Here is a 12,231-nt window from a genome sequence, read left to right on the forward strand (position 1 = left end):
TTAGGAACTGTTAACCTTAAACGTTTAGTTAAAGTTTACTTGAATTCTTTGCTTTCCCGTGATGTCATTGTTTCTTGTTGCACTGAGTTGGTAAAGTGTATAATTTGGGGTTTAGGGTTTTAAAAGATATTAAGAGATTTGAGAGAGTTCAAGGGGGAAAGGGTTTAAGGAGTGTTTTAATTTGGAGTAAGTAGGAGTTTAAGTTGTAAAATAGGGTTTAAAAAGTTTAAAAATGGTGTAAAATTAGTGTTTAAGCCACTAGATTTTCAATGGGTCGAGTCTACCTTATAGAAAATTGTAGTGATGTTGCGACACAAGGGTTCCATGTCGCGACACATCTGCCAGTTTGGAGATTATCAGGATTTGTCTACTACGTCACAACTTGCTATTATGACGTCACGGCAATGACTCTATTTTGGCCCAAAACTTCATCTTGATGATGTTTCTATCTAAAGATAAACCTATATCAAATAACAGTTAAAATCTAAACTATGTGGTTAATTAAATATACAATAATTTACAAATGTCATGCAACAATTCAAAAATTTTAAGCTGTACTGCCAGATTTATCTAGCAGTATTGTCAATTCACCCGTGGACAAATTTTTTGTTCCATCAATATTGGTCCACCGTTTTTTGTGCCATTCCACCCTTGCTCATTTTCCTGTTTCATGAACCTATTTATTATTTTTGTATTCATAAAAAAATATCTCCATTGATATGGGAAAGTCAAAATTTGATAAGCTTTTGCAATGCTTCCTTAATTTCTTCCTATTTTCCTCGTTCAGCTATTAGCCTCTTTTTTCAGTCTCACCATTAATTTTCATTATCAACTTAATTTTATCTAAATCAATGGTAGATCTAGAAGTGTCCAGGAAAGGTCTTCCTAGTACGATTGGTACTTCACAATCTTTGGCACAAGCGTGGGAAAGGTTAAAGGCAATCCTTCGATCTAAATTAGGAGGAGGAATAGATTTTGCAGTTTAGATGCAACATTTTTACTATGGGTTGGATAGTAAAAATAAAAAAAAATTTATATCATACAGGGGGAAGTATTTGGATGAAAACCTAGAAAAAAGTAATTGAAATATTTGAAAGATACAACATCAATAAATCAAACTGGGAAGAATGTCTTGAAATCAAAAATCAAGAACTGGAATCTGTAGGACATAAGAAGCAAGAACATAACCAATAGTAGTTTAGTACGGAAGAATCAAAGGGTTACAAAATAGAAGAGGAAGTGGACAGTGCGGAACAAGAGAACCATCATATGGTAACTCAATTGGATTTGTGGAGAAAGGATAAGGAACAACCAAAGAAAATTATCCCAAACTCAGTGAAAATGGTGTCATCTATTGTCAAAACCTCATAATTGGATTGGTACATATGCCTATAAAAGAATTTCTTTTGGCTTTTGCAATGATCCAGCAACCTTAATGAGATGCATGCGTACGATCTTCGCTGATATGATAGAAGAAGGGTTGGATGTATTCATGGACGACTTTTTCGTGTATGGGAAATCTTTTCAAAAATCTTTAGGTTACCTTGAAAAAGTATTAAAAAGATGCGAAGAGACTAACCTAGTGCTCAACTAGGAAAAATGCTATTTCATGATGAAAGAAGGACTGGTTTGAGGCACCAAATATTGAGAAAAGGTCTAGAAGTAGATAAAGCCCAAATAGAAGTTATAAAGCATATTCAAAATTTGACAAATGTTAAATGTGTGAGGAATGTTTTTGGCCATGCAAGATTTTATCGAAGATTTCTAAAAGATTTTTCTTATATTTCTAAACATCTGAATAAACTTATCCAAAAAGTGACACCTTTCATATTTGACAAAAGCTGCGTCAAAGCCTTTGAGGTAATAAAAGAAAAACTTGTATATGCTCTTATAATCATCACCCCAAATTGGTCAGAGCCTTTTATTACTATATGTGGTGCTAGTGATTATACAGTAGGTGCAGTTTTGAGACAAACACGGAATAATCTATTTGGAGCTATTCATTATGCTAGCAAAACACTAAATTCAGCACAGTGCAACTACACTACAACTGAGAAAGAGATGCTGGCAGTAGTATTCACTTGTGGAAATTTTTTACCCTACTTAATGGCGAATCGAGTATATTTGTATACTGATCACTTTACGCTAAAATACATTGTAAAGAAAATAAAGAAACAAAAGACAATCAAATGAGATGGGTTTTATTACTTCAGGAATTTGATTTATGGATAGTGGACAGGAAGGGGACTAGGAATCAAATTGTAGATCATTTATCCAAAATTGAAAATAATTTACACGACGAAGATATTGAAGAAACTAAAGAGACCTTTGCATATTAGCAATTACTAAGAGTAGATATTAATCAATCATGACTTGGTAAGCATTGAACACTATGGTATGTAGATTATGTTAATTACGTTATAAGGAGGGTTTTCCCAGCACAAACATCTTGGCAACAAAAAAAAACGGATAGCCTAAGAATAAAAAAAATTACATTTGGGAGTAACCTTATATGTTTTAACAATGCGCAAATCAATAGTCTGGCGATGTGTAGCAGAGGAAGAGATGCAAGATATTTTACAACGCTATCACACATCCCCTTGTGGAGGGCATTTTGGTGGAAAAAGGACAACTCAAAAAGTACTACAATCAGGGTTTTATTGGCAAATAATGAATTGAGATGCTTATGAATTTGTATAGGGATGCTATAGGTGTTAGAGAATTCATAATATATCTAAAAGGAACGAAATGCCATAAATAGGGATTATCGAGGTATAAGTATTTTATGTTTAAGGGATTGATTTAATAGGACGTTTCTGAGTTCTTTTGGGAATTAGTATATTCTCCTAGTTGTAGATTATGTTTAAAAATGGGTTGAAGTTGGAGCACTACCTACCAATGATACAAAATTAGTAGTGAGATTCCTAAGGAAAAACATATTTGACAAGTTTGGTACACTACGAGCATTGGTCAGTGACGAAGGATCTCATTTTTGTAGTAAGAAATTCGGAGCATCATTGGCTAAGTACACTATAAGACATAGGATGACTCCTCAGCGGACAATAGAGTTAATCAGGAAAGTGGGTCAGCCTTTCCTTGGTAATGGCGAACGTGTGAAACATTATTTTGGAGGAACTATTAATACTTTAATTGAAGAACAAACTTTGCAGTGTAGCACTTTTTGGGATTTCCAAGAAAACAATGGGAAACCAACAAACATGAAGAATGACAAGGAAGAAGGTTACCCAAGTATTGATTTCATGAAATAAAGAGAAATATAGTCGTCATGTCGCGAAGCCACTCCAGAATGTCACGACAAAGATTAAAATTTTTATTCTGGAACTTGCCTTCGATGTCGCAAAAACACCCAGGGATGTTGCAACACCACTGCGTAACTCTGTTTTCCAAACTAACCTAACTATTGATGTTGTTACGGCTTAATTATATTAAGATTCTTGTTCTTTAACTGTTTATTTAGTAGAACTAGACTATAACTCTTGAATAATTTATTCTTTCTTTCTAATCTATAAATAGAACACATGGCCATCGTATTTTATCATTAACAAAGATTAAGTTGTAGGCTACCCTCTTTTATCAGCAAAAAAGGTTAAATTGCAAGCATAAGAATAAGAAATTATCAAATGGCCAGTTTTAGTGCAAGCGCCTAAGCCCAGGTTTTGAGTTTCAAAAGGGCGACATGGATAAATACCTGCAGCAATTAGAGCCGTATACAATTATTCAAAAGCAGGGATTTGACCCTCTAATGAGGAATTGCAAAGGAATATGGGAAAATGCAACTGAAAGGCAATGGGCGAAATATTGTTTGCTAGACGAAGAACCCCTAATAATTTCTGTGGTGCAAGAATTTTATCTAGCATTAAAATATTTTGAAGCATCTAGACTGTCCTATGTGATACGCTCCTTTTTGAAGGTCAGAGGGGTTAATGTTTCGGTAACTGAGATGAGTATTTGCCAAATTTATGACACACCATATTATTATCGTGTTTATCTCTATAAAACAAAATTGAAGGAATTTAGAAACATTGATACAAAGGAAATATTGAGATTCCTAACATAAAGGAAGGAGATGCGAACATATCGAATGGGGACAACAATACCTGAAACATTCAATCAAGAGCTAATGACATCAAAAGCCAAGATGTTGATGAAATTTGTATGTTTGAGAATATGGTCTATAATCGAGATGTCTTAGATTAGTCCAATTCAAGCCATCATAACGTATGAGATTCTCTAAAAGAAGGAAATATGTATTGGAACATGGATATAGAAGAACATGGTTGATTGTGCGAGGAATTTAGGAAAGGGAATATTTTTCCCTCATCTAATTACGAAATTATGTAAAAGGACACGAGTACCCATTGAATGGATGGATAAAACCATGAATCCCCCAAGGACATTACTTGTAACACCCCTAACCCGTATCCATTGTCGAATAAGGGTTACGAGGCATTACCAAACATAGCACAGTTCAGAACAGACATTTATTACAAATCAAGTTTAGTAATTTAAAAATCATCAGAACACTTATCTTAATCACTTTTGAATTTAAATCTACTATATTACTTTCATTGGCATACTTTAAAAATTATTCAAATATATATATGTCATTACACATTATATACCAAACATATGTTAACTATTTATCATAAGCTAATTATCAAACATCTCATTTTAAAATCTAAGCGTGGTCACATATTAATATCAATTATTAACCACACAAAAATGCAATTTTGATTATCATACAATATGGCCAAATATATTAATGGTTATTAACAAACATGATACTGTTAGAGTATGCCCAAAGATCAATCATGAGATGGTTGAAAAAACATACTTAATTTATCATGTTTTTAATATAAGGCGTTACCATTATTATTTCAGTTTCTTTTCTGTGTGTATAAATAAACTGTTTTATAATAATATCCTGAGAATAATATGATTATTCTTAAAAGGTCCTCAGTCAAGTATTATTGTTGGCTAGGACAACAATAATGCATTAAGACTAACATGTAGTTGATTGATGATAAAGAGTTGTCATTGATATGGAGTGTCAAAATCAATGCATGAATATGTGTGTTAGAGAACAACATATTGGACTGACCCGCTATAAGTATGTTTCTTGGATTATTATGTAATTATCACAACATTACTCACAGTGATTAATATGTATATGATCCTCAGACTTGAGATCATCATTATCCCAACATCGTGAGTTGTATATTTTAATACAGTCAAACGTACACCGTAACTTGTTGTTCTATAAAGGCTAATGCTGGATATACCATAATCTATGTAGAGGGATATGGTTGATCAATATAGGATAAGTCCCTCCTACATAATGGGAGTTATATCTTAGGCCACTTGATTGAGTGAGACTAGAAATGTATGGCCATGTTCAAATAAGTTGATATGAGATGTCATACTTATTTGTATATCATAGTTTACTCAATATATCAAGGAACATGGGATGGACTATGCAAGTGTGACTATTCCATGATATGTGTCCAATCCTGAGATAAAGGGCTTAAGGATTAATGCATAAAAGGTTAGTTGCAAAAAGGTTATGTCGAATCATGATTTCTTGTAACTTAGGTGGCAATGATGCATTGCTAGATGCCACTCATTGTTTGTAACATTAGAATCGTTCTAGAAATACTGCTAACGTTACAAGAACCTACAGGGTCACACCCTATGGTTGAAATGAACGGAATAAAACATAGTTGGTATTGTGTTTTATTGTCACATGAATCAAATTAATTTAATTGGGTAATCAAATATCAAACATATTATATGTACAAGGTTGTTGTACACATAATGAGAACATAGTTATATTAATATATGAATTTGGTTCGTATATAAATTTAAATAAATATAGTTTACCGAAATCTTTGTTATAATTAATTGAATTATAATTTTTGGTGTAAAACATTATTATATTTATTTATTTTTAATTATGATTATTATGTTCGGATAAAAATTTTATGAATTATGATTCATTATATATATACCAATTATAAGAGGGTTAGTGTAAGAGAGTTTTAAAAAAACCCAAAATAAAATCCCGTAATTTTGCTTGTGAAGTATAGCAGCCGTCAAGCAAAGAATTCTCCAAAAATAGTTTTGGGGATTTCTTCCGTTCATTGTCAAACTGGGTGGATTACGTAGATGTCGGAATCACGAAAGGTTACAGCTTGGTTTGATCGTAGATCATAATACTCATTGCCGAGGCGTCGCTGTCTACTCAGTTTAAAGTTTCGGTAATTTCGAAACCTTTATTTCACCTCGATTCGTTCCTCGCACATGGATCCATGGGTTAGATCGTCGGAAGTATTAATTTTTGCTGCGCCGTGGGAGTATCAACATTGCAACAGATACGCATTCATATCCAAACAAAATGAACCATAACTCAATTTAGGTATCACTCATTTATGCGGCATTGAGTTCATTTAAACTAACATGATTTAAAACTAAACTTACTTCTTTCCTAATCACCAAAACTATGCGTATATGACCTTGATATCTTAATTCATTTTAAGCACAAATAACAACTACAATTACTCATAATTCACATGCCAATATTTTTATATGCTTTAGTATGTGCCAAAATTTTATTCCCATTATCAAGCTAAATTGTTTTTTATTCGGTCATTCTATATAACATTCATACATAATATATATTTAGAGAAATATACTATAAACCAAATATCATGCTTATCTTTATAGTTCCAATGCCTTATTCATATATACAAATACACTTACATTATCAAAGAAACTAAACCTCAAACGTTAATAAACCACATCAACTTCATTTCATCTATATGCCATTATAAACCAATTACTAAACTAACCACATATACAATTTGAATCTTATACCAAACTTATTTATTTAGCTTTTTTAATTCATCACATATCCGAATACACAAGCACATTATAACAAATTTTGTAACAACCCATAAGGCCGAACATGCACAAATTATTACATACCATATAACCTAACTAATGACTTATCATCTCACTTATATTTTCAAATCCACACATCAAGACTTATACCTACCATAAACCATGACTTGATTCAAGCACTCATTAGCAAAGCATATCCACCAAATTACACATAAAATCACCTTGATAAAGATCATACACACAAACATAAACATAGCAACCATGTTTCACATATAATAAGCCAAGGCTAAATTGCTAAAACCAAACACATAAAGCACTTGATCAAGAACTCATAAAAACCGAACCTAATCCTAATGATCAAAGACAAGCCATTTTCGCATGGCTATATATATACAAGTCCCAAAATCAAATACTTCAACTATGCTATACATGCCATAAGCCCAAATTAAACTTAGTAAAATACCGAAAGAAACAATTGATAGTATGATAGGCTTTGCTGACGATCCCCAAGTTCGTAACGACTTCTAAATCTATAAAACAGAGGTAAACAAGAACACACATAGAGTAAGTGGTTTAAGCTTAGTAAGTGATAAGCAAAAATATATATATCAACTATTGTATATTAACACTAATTTGACAAAGCCGAATATACATGTTCTTCAAGTACCATGTTATCATTTAAATCTCTCATACACATACCATATGGCTAATTGTACAAATACACATGAACATATTCAAATCTCACTATTAAAATCACATACACATTTGGCTGAATATACACAATCACATATGCATACACATAGTTCACATTTATAACTTTAGCATTTATATAATCAATTCAACAACCAACTTACCTTATTTTCACAACTTGGTATAAGTACATACCTGAGCCTTTTAATTTGATTTCATAATTGGTCTTCACTTAACATTGCTCGTTGAACTGTTCAGAATTAAAAAGGATACGCGGATAGTCGGAAGCTCGTACAATGCCAAAGTCCTAGACTTGGTCTTACATGTAATCACATATCGATGCCACTATCCTAGATGGGGTCTTACACGAAAAAAATACGATGTCAATGTCCCAGACATGGTTTTACACATAACACAAGTCAATGCCAACGTCCCAGATGTGGTCTTACACAATAACATATATCAGAAATATTATGTCATGACATAGGTATCCTATCTATTCCTAGGGTTCGTACGGGACTTTCAGGCATTAAATCTCGAACGGATCGAACTCAAAATATAGCTCATTTGCTCAATACACATTCAGCCATACACAAATATATTCACAAAAATTCCATTCACCATGTAACATTTATATATTATCAAATTTAATGACATTTATATAAAATTCCATTCATCATGTAACATTGATATATTATCAAATTTAACGACATTTATATGCTTATAGACTTACCTCGGATGTTGTCGAACGGTTAAATCGACTATTCGTCTACTTTCGATTTCCCTCATCTAATTCTGTTTTCTTCCATTCTTGATCTAAATAAATTCAAATTTAACTAACTTAAACATACATTCATTCAATTTAATCCAACCACACATGAATGGGTAAATTACCATTTTGCCCTTGACATTTCATACTTTTTACAATTTAGTCCTTATTGCATAAAACACAAAATACACAAAATTTGCATATACTATGCTTAGGCCGAATATTCACAAGCTCAATAGAAGTCCACATATTTCATTTTCTTCACATTTTAGTCCCTCAAAATATTATTTTCACAATTTAGTCCAAATTACTCAAATTCATCAAAAATCCCAAGACAAAACATGTTAATCCTTCACATATCTTTAACTTTTCATCATCAAACAACAAAAACTCACAAGCTATAATTAATTGAAAAACACAAAATCATCATAAATTTCAACAATTAAAACATGTGCTTTGAAGATAACTTAGCAACGATCTCAAAAACGTAAAAATTATCAAAAATCAAAACTGAAACATACCTCGATTTGCTTGAACAAAGGTCAAATACCTAACTTGTTCTTTTCTTTTTCTATTATTTTACATTCGGCTAGGAGAAATAAAAATAAAAAGATGATAATGGCTTTCTTTAATTTATATTTGTTTAATTATAACATTATAATATGTTATTATTATTTTAACTTTTTATTTTTAATATATAAAAACCATATATTATCAATATGCTGTCCACTACCTATTATTATTGGCTAAATTACAACATAAAGCCTCCAAATTATAAATACAACAACAATTAGGCACTTTCTTATTTAACCATCAAATTTTTATTACGCGATTAAGTCATTTTCTCAAAGTAAGCGCACAAACAATAAAATAAATTCTCGAAACTTTCACACATGTAAATTCACACATAATTCCCGAAACCACAATTCTGATAAGGGTCAAAATCGGGCTATTACAACTCTCCCCTCTTAGGGATTTTCGTCCCCGAAAATCTTGCCGGTGAAAAGGTTTGGATAACGCTCTTTCATTTTATCCTCTAGTTACCAAGTTGCTTCCTTAACTCTGTGCTTATGCCACAATACCTTAAATAAAGGAATTTTCTTATTTCGTAATTCTTTAATCTCGCGAGCCAGAATACGAATCGATTCTTCTTCATATGTCATATCGAACTTAATCTCAATCTCTGTCGAACTAATTACATGTGAGGGATCGGATCGGTATCTACGAAGCATCGAAACATGGAATACATTGTGAATCTTTTCTAGTTCAGCTGGCAACAACAACCTATAAGCAACTGGCCCAATACGTTCTATAATCTCATACGGTCCAATAAATCTCAGACTCAATTTTCCTTTAAGACCGAATCTAAGTATTTTCTTCCACGGTGAGACTTTCAAAAAAACTTTATCTTCGATCTGAAACTCTATATCCTTTCTTTTCAAGTCTGCATATGATTTCTGACCATCTGATGCTGTTTTCAGACTATCGCGTCTCACTTTCACTTTCTGTTCAGTCTCTTTAATCAAATTGACCCCATGTATCTTATTTTCACTAAGCTTAGTCCAATACAATGGTGTACAACATTTACGGCCGTACAAAGCCTCGTAAGGTACAATTTTGATTCTAGATTGAAAGCTATCTCATATCAACTTATTCGAGCATGGTCATGCATTTCTAGTCTCACTCCATCAAGAGATCTAAGATATTGCTCCGATTATGTAGAATGGATAAATCCTATCTTTATCCATCATATCCCAATACATGAATTGTGCAAATTCAATCAAAGGCAAGTATCGTTCCCATGTACCTTCAAACTCGAGAATGCAACATCTCAACATATCCTCAAGTATCTAAATGATTCTCTCGAATTCACCATCTGGTTGCGGATGGAAAGCTATGCTAAAGTGTAATTTCGTACCTAAAGCATCTTGCAGTTTCTTCCAAAACTGTGATGTGAACCTCAGGTCTCTGTCTAAAATAATAGAAATAGGCACACCATGCAATCTCACAATTTGAGAAACATATAATTCAACCAGCTTATCAAGCGAATAATCTGTACGAACCGAAATAAAGTGAGCCGATTTAGTCAATCTATCCACAATAACCCAGATTGCATCTTTCTTGCCCGGTGTCAATGGTAAACCAGATACAAAATCCATCGTAACTCTATCCCACTTCCACTCGGAACACATATTCGATTTATGAACCGTAAACAACCATTAGTATCAATTCTAAACTCGAATCAACAGTCGATTGACATTAAGCTCGCTTTGCTAACAGATTATTATCAACTTTCTGAGCATCACAAATTTGTTGAACAAGTAACGATCTTGCTTTTTTTCAGCTATTATAATAACCATCATCAGACATAGCCATATGTGCATTCATTGCACGCAAAGCAAATAATGATTTTTGACTTAAAGCATCAGCAACAACATTAGGTTTTCCCGGATGATTGTCAATCACAAGCTCGTAGTCTTTTAACAACTCTAACCATCGACGTTGCCTCAAATTCAGATCTTCTGAGTCATCAAATACTTCAGGTTTTTATGATCAGAATAAACATGGCATTTCTCACCAAACAGATAATGGCGCCAAATCTTCAATGCAAACACAATAGCTGCCAACTTTAAATCGTGCGTCGGATAATTCTTTTCATGTGGCTTTAACTGTCTCAAGGCATAAGCTATGACTTTACCTTCCTGCATTAAAACACAACCCAGACCACTCAGAGATGCATCACTAAAAATGAAAAATTATTTACCTGATTCTAGTTGAACTAACACTAGAGCTTTGATCAAAAGAGCTTTCAACTGATCGAAACCTTTTTGACCACTCGAACTTAACATCTTTATGTAACAACTTCGTCATCAGTGTTGTGATCATAGAAAAACCTTTTACGAATTTTCTGTAATAACCAGCAAGCCCTAGAAAACTCCAAACTTCAGAGACATTTCTCGGAGGTTTCCAATCAAGTATAGATAAAATTTTACTCGGATCAACCCGAATACTTGATGCTAATACAACATGGCCTAGAATACTGACTTCGTGTAACCAAAACTCACATTTACTGAACTTTGCATACAATTGTTTATCTCGCAAAATCTGTAACACAAGTCTCAGATGTTCGGCATGCTTGGTTTCATCATGGTAATAGATCAAAATATCATCTATGAATACTACCACTAATCGACCCAAGTACTGTCTGAAGATCTGATTCATCAAATTGATGAATACAGCAGGTGTATTAGTAAGTTCGAAAGGCATAACTAGAAACTCATAGTGTCTGTACCTCGTTTCGAAAGCAGTCTTTGGCACATCAGAGTCTTTAATTCACAACTGATAGTAGCCTGATCTCAAATCAGAGTCGTTCGAAAAGCTATTTGTATTCGATACATATTCTCATAGTTCCATCTTTCTTTTTCACAAAAAAATTGGTGCGCCTTAGGGAGAGAAACTTGATCGCGCGAAACCTCTATTTATCAACTCTTGCAACTGAGCTTTCAATTCTTTTAATTCCGTAGGTGCCATTCTGTACGGAGCTATCGATATCGAAGTCATCCCCAGAACTAAGTCAATACCAAATTCAACTTTTCGAATAGGTGGCAAACCCGGTAATTCTTCAGGAAACACATTCGGATACTCTCACACAACATGTAGTGATTCAATCTTTCTTTTAGTTACTTTAGAGTCGAGCACATAAGCAAGGAAGCTTCACAACCCTTTCTCACATATTTTTGAGTTAACATTGAAGACATCACTACCGGTAACCCATTCAGATCATTAGATTCAATCCAAATAATCTCATCATTCTAACACCGCAAATCAATAGTCTTTCGTTTACAGTTTAT

This window comes from Gossypium hirsutum, chromosome D02 (assembly GCF_007990345.1).
Source record: "Gossypium hirsutum isolate 1008001.06 chromosome D02, Gossypium_hirsutum_v2.1, whole genome shotgun sequence".
Lineage (NCBI taxonomy): Eukaryota > Viridiplantae > Streptophyta > Magnoliopsida > Malvales > Malvaceae > Gossypium > Gossypium hirsutum.